The sequence below is a fragment of the Mustela nivalis genome, assembly GCF_964662115.1.
Source record: "Mustela nivalis genome assembly, chromosome: 1".
In the NCBI taxonomy this organism is placed as follows: domain Eukaryota; kingdom Metazoa; phylum Chordata; class Mammalia; order Carnivora; family Mustelidae; genus Mustela; species Mustela nivalis.
Window position 1 is genome coordinate 134,350,178 of NC_139020.1, and position 16,015 is coordinate 134,366,192.

Sequence of the window (16,015 nt, forward strand, 5' to 3'; positions counted from 1 at the left end):
CCACCAAAAGGCATCTCCTAGCATTTGGGAATCAGAGCAATTAGCAGAGAAATCAGGCTGCTCTGCTGGGCTTCAGGACATTTCCTAAGAAAGCCTACTCTGAGTATGAAATTTATAATTAACATTTTGAGAGAGTGGTCACATGGGGTAGTGTGCCCAAGGTGCTGTGGCTGTTGCTTTGTTTGAATGAAGTCCCTTAGTATTAACAGTTGGATATCTGCAGATTAAGTGCAGACAATACTTGGACAGACAATTGTAAAGTAATTTTTTGATGCTTTCCCCAGCTGCTGCTGAGAGATTAGCTGGGATGTTATCCAGGTTCTTTCACTGTAGCCGATAAAACTTTATGAGAGCAGCATGTGAGTTTCTACATTATTGTTGATTTAGCTGGGAAAAGAATCTGGAAACACTGTGGCACTCCTTTTATGGGTTGTGAATCAAGTAGTCTAGCCTTTGCTTGCTGGACAGTGCTCCTTTTGGGAGGAAACATGTTACTAAAGATAGACAAATCTATACAAAACAGCCACTTTAGTCTCTCTGACATCCATTCCTATTTCCTATTTCATCCCATTTTGTGGCCATCACATCCCAGTCTGCTGTACTGTGGGCTGTGGGATAGGTAATGCCATTCACGGTTATTTGTGTTTCCTGACTACAAAGAGTGGTCAAGGTGGGAATTACTGACCTAGGCAGCAGGCGGTCTGTAGAGGATATTCCCTTGGCTAAAGTGATTGTTCAGGAATGTCCAGTTAGAGTTAAGTTTAGAGTTTTTGTTCAATTGTTGTGGAAGACTATAATCTCATACTGTGGGTATGTTTGAGAAAGAAGCCGTAGTTCCGCTTACTGCTACCAGTACTCTTACGTCCATAAGAAAAGCCATCCTGCAGATCAAGTAGGTACAGAGAGGAATGCCTAAAGAATCACAGAAAAACAAAACTAAAGCCTTAATGAAATTGCACCTGACCTCTGGACTTCTCAGTGACTTGAACCTGTAAATTCCCCTAATTGTTTGAATAAATCTAATTTGGGTTTGCTGTCACTCACAATGAAGGATTCATAACATCAAATATGGGATCTTTTTGTGGTCCCTGCTGCTTCCTGCTCTTTCCACAGCACTGTATAAAGTGTGCAGAGGGGATTTTTGGATCATGGCTTTGGCTTGAGTCTCATCTTTGGTGGAGGAGCTGGGATTGCGCTCACTAACATCCTCTGGGAGCTCTAAGAATCTCTTCCACCTTGCAAGCTCTTCTTCTATCCCAGCCCTAGCAGTTAGAGGCACAATTCTTGACTGGCTTTCTGTGATCTTCTGAGGAAGGGAAAATTCTAAGGAGAGAATGCAGTTGACTCCAATTAGGAAAAGCTGTAGAACTCTGGACAGATGGTGTGTCAGGAAATTTTCTCTGGGAAACACAATTTTTATATTTGTGTATCTTTAAGACTAGGGGAATCTTAATGCCTGACTCTCCCACCAGCTCTATAAGCTTCCTAAAGAGCAGGAACCATGTTTGTTTTATACACTATCCCTGGTGCCTAACATGGTGGCTGGCCCCTAAGAAACATTTAAGAATTATTGGTTAAATTAGAAGGACAAGCAGATGAACAGGAGTCAAGTCCTATAGAGGTTTTGGTAGGTTTCTTTTCATACTCTACCAGTAAGGGATTTTCATTTCAGAGCTCATGAATATAATTACAGTTCCAGGGTTTATCTAAAATAAGCTCCCTGGAAATTTTAGCCCCTTACCCAATTGTTTTTAGCCTTCTTGTCTAAATTCAAAAGAAACCCATAATCTAAATTTCTTTAAGAAGAAAGTTGCATTTGTAACCTTTGAACAAGAGTTAGGTTGATGATATATCTATAGACCACGTGTAAATAAATGAATAACATGTATATACCTGAAGAACAATGCTACCTTGATTTTTTAAAATCACGAAATAACTTGTTGAGTCAAGGTCTATGTACTCAAACTGTCCGACATGCTTTTGGTATTACTACTTCAGTTACAAATAGCTAAACATGGTAAAGATAGAAAAAAAGAAGAATGCCACTGCTAGTTCCTTGTCTTTGTTAGAAGACATTAGTTGAAATATTAACCTTTTCCTTACCTAAAAGGACAGAAGCCATGAATCCAATTCTGCTAACTTCCAAGGAAGACTAGATAAGAACCGTTCAATTACAGGTTGCTTATTTATCTAATTCTCTTGGCAGGATTTGCTTTTGGTGAAACAAATCACCTGTTGAAGGGGGGAAAAAGCCATTTAAGTGATTAAAATCTACTTCAGCTAATTTCCTCTTTAACCTATTTGTAAGCCAGCAAGAGCTGATAATTGTAATGAATAGTTCTAATGGGAAGCTTTAGTTGACATTTGGATCTCATTAGACTTTGAAAAACTTCTGCCATCTTGTTCTTTTTGAGCTCTTTTGCTGGAAGTACAGTTTTCAAAGATAGGTTTCATGGAGTTCAGTACATAAGCTTTGAAGCTTCAGAATTTTGGAGCCAGCTTTGCCATTACCAGTGGTGTTAATCTGGATAATTCTTGATTTTTTTGAAACTCAGTGTTTACAGTTATGAAATGATTTTTATGATAGATTGTGATGATAATTGAATGGGCTAATATAAAGCGTGGAGTTTATACGTGCAAAGTGCTTAGCAATGTCTGGCATATGGTAAGTGTGTATTAACAGGTAGGGCTCATTATTAGTAAGAAACTCTGAAACGAGAAAGCTAATTGGATAAAGAGAGGGTGCTAGAAAAACAAAGATCAGTTTCCACTGTATAATTAACTTATCAGTTGCTAGGAACATTAGCACACAAGTAATAGACATTTGCTCTATTATCAAGAAACTACTAGAAACAGACATCTTTCCAAGTTCTAGTACCAAACAACTTCTACATTCCATGTACCATCCCTTTGGATTTGTTCTTTTAAAGAACATCATAGGGGTCAGAGTGTGTAATATTTCTTGAATAGGAACATCTTAGTCCCAGTGGAGAATTAAAATCAGTTAATGTGAATGTCAACCTTTCCTCTTGGTGTTTCCTCTTGGTATATATCATTTAGAGGTCAGGAAAGTGTAAAATGGAGAAAGGTGACTGCAGAACTTAGTGAATGTAGATGGTGGAAGAAAATGTATGAGAATGAAAAGGGAAAGAAAGATTAGGAACTTCTTGCTACAGAGCATATGTATGTATACATAAGGAGGGAATCGTATATCATGGCTATTTTGTTGGCAAGTCAACCACAATTTTTTTTTGTGGTTGTAGAATATGAATAATTTTCTTACACAAATACGTCAACTCTTGATTTTCTGTGCAGGGGAGATAGCAGGATTTTAAGCTGGCTTAGGTATGTCTTAGAAATTTGTGTTGTGTGTATGTGAGGGGAACAGTTCAAATTTTGGCCTCAAAATGTTTTGTTCTGGTTAACCTTAAAATTAATTTGCATTTTGAACATGATCACATCAGTTGTTTCTGCCTCTAGGAAGACCATTTAAGGCCGATTTAGATGAATTTAAAAGTATGCAAGTAATTCGTAGTGTAGTCTATATGCAAAGAGAAGTAATAGGGAGTACCTGTTTTTATTTCTTCAGTACTATGCTTTGGTTTTAGATTTAATCTCTTGTTTATAGTGGAAAGCTGAGGAATTTTTCCCTAGTACAGAAGTGATTTAGCCTGGAGATAAAAATAGCCACATGCCACTGAAAGAACAAAGTTTGATATCTCTGCTTGCTAAAAATGTTTCTTAATTTCCTAACAATGTGCTGATTAGACATAACAGAATCCTGTTGTAGAAAATGAAGAAACATCCTGATCAGAAGTAAAATTTGGAGCAGCCGAGGCAAGAGGTGAGGCCTCAGAACTTGACACTTGTGTATTTCTCCTACTCTGTAATTTCTCTTTATATCACTTACCTTGTGCTTGAAGCTATCATTTCTGTCTCACTGGCGAACCTTGTTTTTATCAACCTTTCTTTTTCCAGGCTGTCTCAGGACCAGTTTCTAAAATAGCCTCCTGAATGCCATCACTTTATTTCCCTGGGTGAGGGGGATGGAGCAAGAATAGAAGAGAGTCCAAAGCCTCTTGTTTTCTTTGTTGAATTAGAGCTAAAACCGAGAAGTCATTTACTTTCACAAACCAAATTTCTGGGTCTTCAGTCCACTCAAATCGGTGTATTTCCATTTGGGAGAGTCCCTTTACCATCTTCCTCCTGGGAAATAAAATCATTTAGCTCCTGCTGAATCTATATTGTCAAAGAGTTTGCAAAATGTAGGTATATGCTGGAGGTTGTTTTTGCTTTTTGTGCTTGTGTTCAGTGTATTCTACTGGAAGGTATTATGAGGAGTGGAGAGAGAGAGAGGGATTCGATGGTATCTGTAGTTTTCATAAACAGCTGGGGCGATGAGCAGAAATTCTTTAAATTGCACATTCAAAAGTAGCATCTGGCATAGTGGGAACTCTGGAAGGTTTCTTGTAGTTTTAACTCCAGGGACTCTGGAAGGTTTCTTGTAGTTTTAACTCCAGACCTTAAGAAGAGAATTAACCAATGGAGAGTAATGAGATTTGCTTTAATGTCTTAGAAAACACAGCTAATAGGATTTCAGCCTGAGTGGAAAGTAGGTAGATGGTGATTGAAGAAGCAGGGGTTGGAGATGACATAAATGAGCTTGAGAGCAGTTTTTCAAAGTGTGGTCTTCAGACCATCACTATCAGAATTTCTTGGGTATTTGTTAGAAATAAAAATTCTTGGTCCCCAACCCAAACCTACTGGATTAGAAACTTGATGTGGGGCCCAGAAATCTGTGGTTCAAGGAGTCTTCCAGGTGACTCTGATGCACATTAAAATTTGAGAACCATTATTTTAGGGCACTGAGGTCACTGTGCTGAGTTAACATTAATGAGGAGGTGGCTTTCGTCAGCCACCTCCTGACTCTAGGGCTACGAACTAATAAATGTGTGGATAGCAGATCCAAAAAGTGATGATAGAACTTGGAAGGGCTTTGCATTTCATTTTTCTAAGACCTGAAGTGACCTCTTTTTAGGTGCTCCTGTTTCTTCCTAAGTCTTAACTATGTCAGTCTCTATGACTCTTGGCAGACGTCTTTGCTTGTTATTTCACTGTGGAACTGAGCTGTCCAAAATGGTTGCCACTGGTCACATATGGCTATTTCAATTAAAATGAAATAAAATTCAAAATTTAATTCCTCAGTCACAATAACCATATTTCAACTGTTTAGTAGCCACATGTGGCTGGGAGCTACTGTATTGGACAATATAGATATCAAACACCTTCATTTCTTTAATACTAAACTTGTAAACCTATGAGTATTTTGCCAGTTTCTGTGGTGTAAATACTATTGTCATGACTACTTTCAAGCTACCAACGTGTCACTGAACATGGAGTTAGTTGCAAAGAGATACACACAATTAAAGGGCAAGACAAAGTGAATAGGTTTCATGTCACCAGTTTATGGGAGAAATTCGTCCCTGATGGCAAAAAATGCTGATTCTCTACATTCTAATTTCATTTTACAATGAGACTGGCTTTCCAAGCACACAATATTAAGAACATACTAAAAGTGGTCAATAACTTGGACACCTTAACTCTATTTTATGTATAAGGTGGAAATATACAATATACATCTTAACTTAAAACATCTTTTCCATGTTAATAGGCAAAACTGCTCAAAGTGGATTGGGACCAGTGTATTATAGTGCCCATGCACTCAAAACTAAATCATACCAAAAAACCCCCCAAAAGCAAAAAAAACAAAAAAACCCTAAACCATACAGGATGTTAAGGTGCATATGTCCTAGTCTGAATTTTATAATGAGTCAACAGTGATGCTTCTTCATTGATTATTCTATTAAGTGGAGGTGTTTATAGTCCTATCTGGTTGTGGATAGTAAGCCTAATACTAAAGACTTGTTTGTTAATAGAAAATGGAAGGATTGTCTTTGATCTTTGAGATCACGAATGACTTGCAGATATGCTGCTAATGTACTTACCTTTTAAAATAGTTTCCATTTTTAAAGGGCTTAGAAATTCTTTTGAAAGATGGAAAATTATTCTTTTAAATACAAGTTAAATAAAATCCAATTGATATCATACAGGGCTAGTTTTTAAGTATTGTCGTCATAGTCAGATTTGGCAAAGACCTTTTTTTAAAACCAGGGAATTTTAAACCAGAGAATCACCTAATCTTTGTGTGTATCTGTGTGTGTGGTGACAGTGAAGGTTCATGGTCTTGAATGATGCTCTTGCATCACTAAGCTAGCAATTCATCCACAGATAGAAGTAGATTTTAGTCCATGGATTTCACACCCCAAATACTTGGAAATGAGAAAGCAAAATGATTCATATCCTCTTTCCTTACTTGAAAAGGAAAATTCCTTAACTCTGAATGCCTCTGTTACTAAAACTGTTAATTGTGATAATCATAGTTGGTTGAGAATTATTAGCTAAACTGATAACCTCATTCAATCCATTTGTTTCTGTAGAAAGATCATACACATTTATGTCAGATTGGGCCATTTCTAGGCCCTTGGGATTTTGCTATTCTAATGCTGGTCCAGCTAAACCTGGGTGTCCTTGAATGACAGCTGCTAAAAATTCAATCAATAAGTGGTGTCCAAATGTCAGAGAGAGTGGTGCGAAGCAGGGACAGATTGAGACAGTGTGCAGGATTTGATTCTGGGCAGTCAGAGTTTAAGTTTGACTTAGAAAAGAAATAACTCAGCATCTTTAATCCCCAAACATTATATACCATCTAGTCAGTAGACTTAGTAAAGGTCAACCATATTGATTGGTTATGGGAGACAGTTTTACTCCTTGAAATTGTTTTTTACATTCTAGTATACAAAAAGGTAGGCAGACTGTCAGGTGGAGTAAAAAAGAACTTGTATGACAGTGAGATGAGCAGATCATTGGTCAAAGGGCTAAATTAAGAGATTCAGTGAAATTGGGAAGTAATGGAGAGATCCCAAATGGCTTCCTCATTTGTCTCTGTTAAGTGTTTAATATTTTGAATGTGCACCTATCCTTTGGGAAAAATTGGGCTGCCTGATATACCATCAATCCAGAGGATGGAAATACCAGGAGAAACATAGTATGGTTCATCATGTTGTTACTCTAATCTTGACTTAAACTAAAAAAAAAAAAAAAAAAAAAAAAAAAAAAAAAAAAATCCAAAAAACAAGAGTAAGGTTTTGCCCTTGTTATTTGCAAGATGACTTGTAGAATAGCAAAGGAAAGATAATCGGTGAAAATATTAGATGCTCCTGTTAAATTACATTTATAGATTTGCAAACTGAGGGGAGAGGGGTCATATATTTTCCATTTATATATTCTCTTCAGACAGGTAGCCGAACAATTATGGAATGAAAAAAGATGAGTAAGAAACTGAGAAGGAAGAAAAAATGACTTGGTTAAAAACCTACTCATTTGAGAACAGAATAGTCATTATATGAACATATTCAAATAAGAGAATTCATCAAGGCCATTCAAAAGTCAAAAGCCAAGAGCCAAAAAAAAAAAAAAAAAAAAAAAAGAGATAGAGAGAGAGAGGGTTCTTAGATCCTTCTTATAAGCAAAAAAATTTTCAGGGAGTATGTGCATTTTGATTTGCCTCCAGAAAGAGTCCTATTGAGCAAGAAATTAACCTATGACACCCTAATTTTTAAAATCTTATTTCATCACACATTTCTAAAATTTAAAAAAAAATTAGATGTATTTTTTTTCCTAGAGATTGTGACATAGTAGGAGACAAAATCAGAGACATTTTTCTGCTTTTTCTTAAGTTCTAGACTGCTCTAGAATGAAGTTGGGACCAGGTATCAATGAGAAATTGATGACTTTAAATGGTAATTTATGTCAGATCCAAAGGATCTGATACAAGATCTTCAGTTAGCTGGGGTGTTCCAGATCTCACAGGTAGAAAAGTTATCCCCAAGGTTTAGGAATTTACTTTTTGTTCAATCTTACCAGGACAATCTAGAGAGCACTGTTTGTAGTTCACCCACTGAGAAGAGTATATGTGAAGAAAGAGCATGCTGGGAATGTGGCGAGTTACCCAGCAGATTTTACTGATTTTCTGGGTCTGTCATAGTTTCCGGTCATGGCTCCAAGTCTTCAACCCATCCCTGTACCTATACCTTTTCCCCTGAGACAACATTTCTTCCAATGCAAAGAAGTCTACTTTCCTTGAATCTGGACCAGTCCTGTGAATTGCTTTGCCCAGTGGAATGCAGCAAAAGTGACAACAGTGTGCTCTATCTGAGCCTGCGTCTAAAAAGGCACCATGTTTCTGCCAAGAGAAAAGTACTGGCCTAGCTGGCTGGGCGATGAGAGACACAGTCTCAACAGCCCCAGACTTATGAGAGAGCCCAGGTGATACCAAGAGCAAGGCTGTTCTGGTTGACAACCCCAGATACCAGGTAATAAATGCTCAATTCTGGAGGCTGCTTATGTCTTGTGGTGGTTATGCAGTGCCATTGTGGCAAGGGATAACTAATATGGGGCAACAAATTTCCAAGTAGACTAAAACTAGGGAGTTCTGATTAATCCTTCATGGAACCCTGGATACTTTATTAAAATCAACAAGAAGACCTTGAAGTAACAAGATTGCTTAGCCTAATCACCTCTCCGGAGGTGATCAAGTGAGTTGATTTGACCTGGGGTCCAAGGTTTCAGCCTTCTCTCTAGTAATATTAATATGCAGATGTATATGTGTCCCTCCAAACCTGACAGATAGACAGGTGTCTAGAAGTTATCAAGTTAATGCTCACACAGGTCCTCCTTGCGTCAGCATTCTCAAAATTCTATCAAGGAGCTTAGAAGTGATTTAATAATGGCCACTGACTTATCTGTACTTGCCATCAAGGCAGAATGAGTAAATTTTCTAGTAGAATATAGTTTGGGAATTTAAATACATGTTCTTCTTTTTTTTTCCCTGGCATATATGGAATCAATCAGTCTGCCATCCTTTAGAGACTGCCATTCCATTGTCTTCTGGCTTTTACTTCCACTTCTTTGCCTTACTAGAGAAAACAATGGAATTTTGTGAAAGCCCCAAGGGTTTTTGAAGCTCAGAGGGACAGGCTTTTACCACTGAAGAGAAGGGGAATTTGATTGAAAATAGAGGCTACTTATGATTCATTCAGAGGAATTTTTCCTCTGCATCCTCTTATTTGCCTAGTGATTTGATCCTATGTGGCTCTTCAGAGCCCACTGTGAGATGATTTGCTTCAGCTGCACTGGATCTTTTTCAAATATTTTCCAAGGACAAAACCCTCCCTACAGGTTTCCTCAGCTGCAGTGATTGTCTTGTCTGGGGATTGTATTCTGATTAATTTAACTTTAGCTTCCTTACTGCTTCAGTGGATTCCAAATTTGTCATGGTTTAAAAAAAATTCTCTAGGGAAGTTTCATAAAGGAAGTTGGTGAGAACAGGATTTAGGATTTATTCTGCTGAGCCACCTTTAGAATGTGGCGAGGGCCTGAGAGGCACAGAGAAGAAGAATGGAAGGAATGCCAGATTCTTCCTGATGCATGTTCATAGGTCAGGCATAATTCAGTTCTGCAGAGATTTCAGTGATCATTGTTCTGCAAGGCAGTGCTCTATCCCACTGAGGAGAAAGCGTGAAAACCAGGCAATGTGCTACTTAAGCCAGCAGGGGGCGGGAGCGCCTCAGCCATAAGCCACAATCTCACTGGCAATTGCTTGGACCAAGTATTGCACCGCTGTTCTGGAGGCCCGCTTGTTCTGAACTCCATGCAAGCCTTTGTCTTTGTAAGATTTTTGCTTTCGCTAAGTCTTTTCTGCTGATGGTGTAGGCAGTAGAGTCAGTATGCCGGGATTTGAAACCTGGCTGCTCCACTTGTTAGCTTTGTCCTATGTACCTCAGTCTTTCTTGTCTGAAAAATGGGAAATGAACAGTTGCGGAGGTGTGAGGGATGATTGGGCTAACTTACATAATGCATTTGGAACAGTGCCTGGCTCTTATTAAGTACAAGATCAATATTAGCTAATAATAGTGGAGCCTTTCCCTTTGCTCCCCACCTTCCTTCCTCCAGGTCTGATGTAAAAGTAAATTAAATGTAGCAATAGGTTGGGGAGGCTGATTTCTCTTCATTCTTCAACACTCATCTCAAAAACACAAAATCAACGGCCAAAATTGCTTATGCTAAATCTAATAATGAGAAAAATATCAGACAAAACCAAATTGAGGGACGTTCTATTCAATAACATAAAAAATGACAAAGTCAGGAAAGACAAAGAAACTGTTCCAGACTGCGTGACACGAAACAGATACGACACCGGAATGCAGTGCGTGAGCTAGGAATTTATTTTGCTATAAATTATATATTGGGACAGTCGTGAAATTTGAATAAGGTCTGTAGATAAGACAGCAGTATTGGATCAGCATTAATTTCCTGATTTTGCTAATTGTAGGCTATGGAAGAGACTGTCCTTGCTCTTAGGAAACACACGCTGGAGTACTTAAGAGTAAAGGGGACATAATTTCTGTAAGTTATTCTCAAATGACTTTAAAAATGTGTATTTGTATATACATGTATTATGTACATGAGACAGAGCATATTTGGTGTAACATTTGGCATATCTCGATGAAGGCTCTATGAGAATACTTTGTGCGATTCCAGCAAATTTTTGGAAGCCTAAAACCACATGAAAAATACAAAAATAAGAAGACCTGTACCCCTGGGGATAAAAATATATGTTTATAAAAAATAAAAAAATAAAAAAATTAAAAAAAAAGAATAAAAAAAATACAAAAATAAGAAAAAATAAAAACCAAAAATAAAAATGAAATCCCTCATTTTAGATGTTTACTTCCCGAAGAGACTTTTCTGATGTTCCCCTGCCTTGACATGCTTAGTGGAGGTAGATGCTCTTGCCCTGTGTGCCCCGACCTGTGGCATCTCTCTGTGTCACAACAGCCATTACACTGTTAACTGCCTGTTTATAACACTCAATTGGGAGCCCCATCCAGGAAGGCAAGGACCTGGTTTTATCATTCACCTTTGTATCACCTGAGCCTCGCTAATACCCCACAGAGAGAGGAAACTCATTATGGACTTGCTGAGTAATAAGGTGGTATAACTTAGCCTTATATCCAGGGTTTGATTTTCTGGGGGCTTGTTGTGAATTTTAGGCTTGCTTTTGAGGTTTTGTAGTAGGGATGTAGCACTGGTTTGGGACTTGGCAAGTCTAGTCAGGAAGCTGAGTTCTGTCACAGTGTGCATGAGGGAGAGTCTCTTCAGTTTATTTATACCTTAGCTGTGATTCCCTAGCTTGGAGATACAGTGAAGATAGAATTGGAACTCTTTGAAAGAAAGACAAATAATCAGTGGACTGTCTTTGTCTAGGCATTTAATTTGAGGGAATACCACTGTATATGGTCAAAGCCAAGTGTGTTTAGTATTTTTTAAAAAAGATTCTGTTTATCTATTTGACAGAGAGAGAAAGAGAGAGCAAGTAGGGGGAGCAGCAGGCAGAGGAAGAAGCAGACTCCCTGCTGAGCAGGGAGCCCAATGTGGGATTCGATCCCAGGACCCTGAGATCTTGACCTGAACCGAAGGCAGAGGCTTAACCATCAAAGCCACCCAGGCGCCCCTAAGTGTGTATTTTTAGTATTAAAAAACATATTTTTCTCTTAAAATGTAACCCCTAAATACAAACCACAATTTCATGTGGTGTGCAATAAGGAAACAGAATCTCAGCTGCATGTAGAAGTGACCGTAAGGGCGTTAGTGAGAAGTGAATGTGTGTGTGTGTGTGTGCATGTGCCTGCATGTGTGTGTTTCCTACTTGTTCCCATTTTGTGGGTAATGTTTGCGGTTTTTAAAGGGTAGGTTTGTCTATATATAATGAGCTGATGTTAAAATATAATGTCATAAGGTGCACCTCACTCCTTTCTTTGATTTCCATATTAATTTACTCTCTTAAGAGTGTCATTGTGGTCACTGTTTCAGCACTATTCTTATCTAATATTAACTCTCAAGCTAGGTATTTTGCTATTCAACAAAGGTAACAGTGCAATAGATAATCAGCATTTTTATCTACACTAGAAGCTGTAGAAGCCTATCTAGAATAAGTCTGAAAGCCTGCACATGATTCTAGAAAAGAAACTCAGCCAGAGAGTAAGAAATGTAAAGCCAAGCCAGATTTCATGCTGAGGTACTTTATTTATTACCTGGTGAGCTGAGGCTATAGCATGCATCATCTTTAGAAGTCTCTATGAGGAAGAAAAATTAGATATAGGGGCTCTGGCCAGTATGAATCAATGAGGAAAAACTCTAACTCCGCACACTGCAAAAATAATTCCCTCCTGCATCCCACCAATCGGAGATTGATTGATAATAGGTTCGTCTAAAAACTCTGATGCAAGTTAAGGCACCTACCACCTATACTTTAATGTGAGTTGGTTTAATCAGGCATTATGATTGCCTTTCCTCTAACACCTAGCTGAGAAGATGGAATGGTTAATGGTCTCCGTTGGAGAGAACTGGAGAAAGAGGAAAGAGCAACTCTAGAGGAGGAGATATTTTGGAAAAGGTGCTGACCAGAGGAAAGTGCTGAAGTGGGTGGCTTAGGAGAGCTGCAAACACTATCTTAGCTCTCGGAGTTTGGGGAACAGAGGCATGAAGAGAAGTGGTCAAGGCTCCTGAAAGAGGAGGATGAAGTAGCCAACACAGACATTGACCATGCAGGGGTGGTGGCAGGAATCCTGCTTAGCATGTTACCAAATAACATGTAAGTCATGGTTCTGTAATTGTCTGCTTTGAAGAATTACCTGGCTCCTTTCTCTTGAAGAATGAACTGCCATGCACATCAGTGTTTGTCCTAGGATGAAGTATACCCATGCTACTGACCAATGAACACTTAATTAAACGTACAGTGTTCCTAGTGCTTTTCCATGCCTATTGAAACTTATCTGGGATCTTACCACCTGGAACTTAATTTCAACAAAGTTTGCAGAGTACTTGAACAAAACTAACTTCTACTGAACTTTAAAAATAAAATGAACAAATTCCAAAAAAATGAACAAATTCCAGAGCAACCAACTGAATAATTCTGTTATATGAGCCATAACTATAAATGGCTCATTTATCTGAATGGCATTCAATCACACATGGGCATTCAGGATTTCTAAGAAAGACAGTGGCTATTTCTCTAAGTCCTAAAAATCCCATAATATAGGGGCAGAAGGTAGAAAGCTTTTATTCTTGTCAAAATCAGTCTTGACTTCAGTGTAGTACAGTGACTGTGTGTCATTGTCACATCCTTGTCCACTCAGGCAGATGCCCTTGGTCCACTTAGTCATTGTTCTCGAACTAGGAGCTTTTATCATATAAAATCAACAGCTGAAGAGTAAAAAAGGTCAGAGCTCAAAATTAGGAAGAGGGGTATCTTGTTGGTTTAGTCATTAGAACATGTGACTCTTGATCTCAGGGTTGTGAGTTTGAGTCCCACTCTGGGTGTAGAGATGACTCAAAAATTAAAAAAAAAAAAAAAAGCAAATTAGGAAGAAAGAAGCCAAGAAATGGCTGGGAGGAACTTGAACTTGCTGAAGGATTTGTGGGGAGGGAGAGAAAGGAAGAAAATCAATTGGGAATGAATAAGAGGGCACAGAGCAGGTTACATACTCTTACAAATTTCCTAGTTATTTGTCATCTGCTCGCAGATTTTCCCTGATAGTCTCCCAGGATAACTTGATAGAGGAAATATACTCTTTTGGGGGGAGAAATAAAGATTTAAATAAGGCTAGTAAGTACATTTATGGGCCAGTCCAATCACCAGTGCTGTCACCTTTATTCGGGGGCACGTTGTCTTAAAATGCAAGCATGATTGTTTGACAGCCCTGCTTAAAAGCTTTTGGCGACTTTATATTTTCTGCGGGATATACCTCCAGATTTACAGCGTTAAGAAGCTTCGCATTCTATTTCTCCAACCTTATCTCTTATGACTTCCCTTTATTAATTCTAGCTTCACAGAGTTTTTATAATTTATATCTGAGCTTTCTTATACGTGCCTGAGAAACTGCTACTCTACCTTTCAGAGGCAGAATCAGGAATTTTTTTCATCTTCGGAAGCACCCTCCTCATAGTGCCACCTCTTAACTCCAAGAAGTTGAAGTAAGTATATTCATCAATGTTGTCCCTCTACCTCGAATACACATCTAACTGCATTTTTTCCCTCCAATCTATTGCAATTGTTTTTGCACTTAACTCCCATGTTAGACTTTGACTATCTTCAAGTTTGCTATCTAATTTATTTATTTTTGTACATGTAACACATGGCACATAATAGGTGCTTCACAATTGTCTGTTGGATCAATGAATGATGTGTTCATGCTTAAATCCCAGTATTTAGTTAATAGCTCAATAAGTGAAACCAAAGGCTGTTTGCCCAGAGTCAGCCCAGCCGGGGGTGGGGGGAGTGGGGGGGTGGGGGGGTCCCCTGTGGAGGATGGGAAGTGAGGGAAAACTGGTTGGAGAGAAGGGTTTGGGCCCATGCAGATGTGGGTTCATTTTTTAGGAGGATAAAAGTAATAGCTGGTGGGAGTATTATTGCTGAGTAGGGAGATATTCATGATATTATGGAAAAGTAATTATTGTTCGGTTAGGTAATATGAGTGAAATATACCATAGTAGAGGTGGCCATGGACAAGTGTTTGGATGGGGATGAAAAACGTGGAAATAGAACTAGATAAATATAAACTGTCCACAAGAAAGTGCCTGATGTGATCAGTAAGGTATTTGAAACTGCAGATGTGGTGAAGAGCAAGGGGTCCTATGGTTCTGATAATTCTCTTGGCTGTATTGAGAGGGAGATGGGTGACATCTGGAATATGTTTGTGTGGAGAGCAAAACTGCAATCCTATTTTTCTTTTTTAAATGTCTGATCTTATTTGTAACTCTAGAGAATCTCATTTTTGACTGGCCTCAGACTTAGAGGTAGAAGCTCTCAGGGAAGACAGCTCTGTCCCTTGACAATCTCTTGCTGGTGTTTTCCTTTGGTCTCCTTCCTTCTCTTGGCCAGAAGTTTAGCCCATCCTGCAGCCTCTTCCTTGTCTTACTTCTTGTGCTCTTTCTTCAGAGCAATACACTGACATTTCTGTTGGAGGGCCCATGGAGTAACAAGGTGCTGAGTCTTGGGCACTTTAGTTCTAGGTTTCTTAGCTTCTTTATTTAGTTACTTTCTCACAATATGCAGTAGACATCATCTTCTTTAAAGAGACTGAAACGCTTGTGGATTCTGCGAGCTCTTTTGCATGCCAAGTGACAAGGCACAGCAGTAAGCCCAGGGAGGTCCTTCTCCCCCTTTTATTTTACATTGACCAAGCTGGGAACACTGAGATTGCATCCACAATGTGACCCCGAGCAGGTTTGCACTTTTTATCTCCAGTCAGTCCTCCTTGGTCTGTAGTACAAATGCCCCTCACTCAGCAGCAGGGGACACGGCCATGGGTTAGGCCAGCCTCCTTCATGGGGAAGCCTTGTTTGTCATCGCCACCACGGATTCAGACCACATAACCCTTCCTTTCTTCACCCACAGCAGTGGCAGCAGCTTCTGGGGTCTTACATGTCTCATAAAAGGTACGAAGTTTGCATTCATCATCTACTTCAGTGAGTTTCTGGCAGCCAGTAGCTGGGAAAGAGATATTCAGCTCCATCCTGAAGCAGCCTACCGTCTCCCAGGAGCCACAAAAAAGAACGAATGTGATCCTGTGTTTTACTGCATCAGGACTCTCCTCCCCCAAATATGAGGAACCTTCCCACTCTATGCAGCAATGCCTCAGTGATGATGAGCAATAAAGGTTCATGAATTTTCTATTTATTGGTGCTGTAGCAGCTGCTACAGTTAGAAGCTCACAGCTTGGTACCTCGCTGTATACAACTTTCTGACCCAGTGTGTAGCTCTTCTAAAAAATATTTTATAATGAAAATTTTCAAACACACAAAATAGAGAGATTTTACCCATGTATCCATGACC

At 38.9% G+C, this 16,015-nt stretch overlaps 1 pseudogene across 1 annotated transcript; it reads right to left on the bottom strand.

Moving 5' to 3' along the window:
* Positions 1-14,948: 14,948 nt before the first annotated feature.
* On the bottom strand, positions 14,949-15,695 carry LOC309862506 (small ribosomal subunit protein eS6 pseudogene; annotated as a pseudogene). Its single transcript has one exon. The product of its transcript is annotated as a small ribosomal subunit protein eS6 pseudogene (transcript).
* Positions 15,696-16,015: the final 320 nt, after the last annotated feature.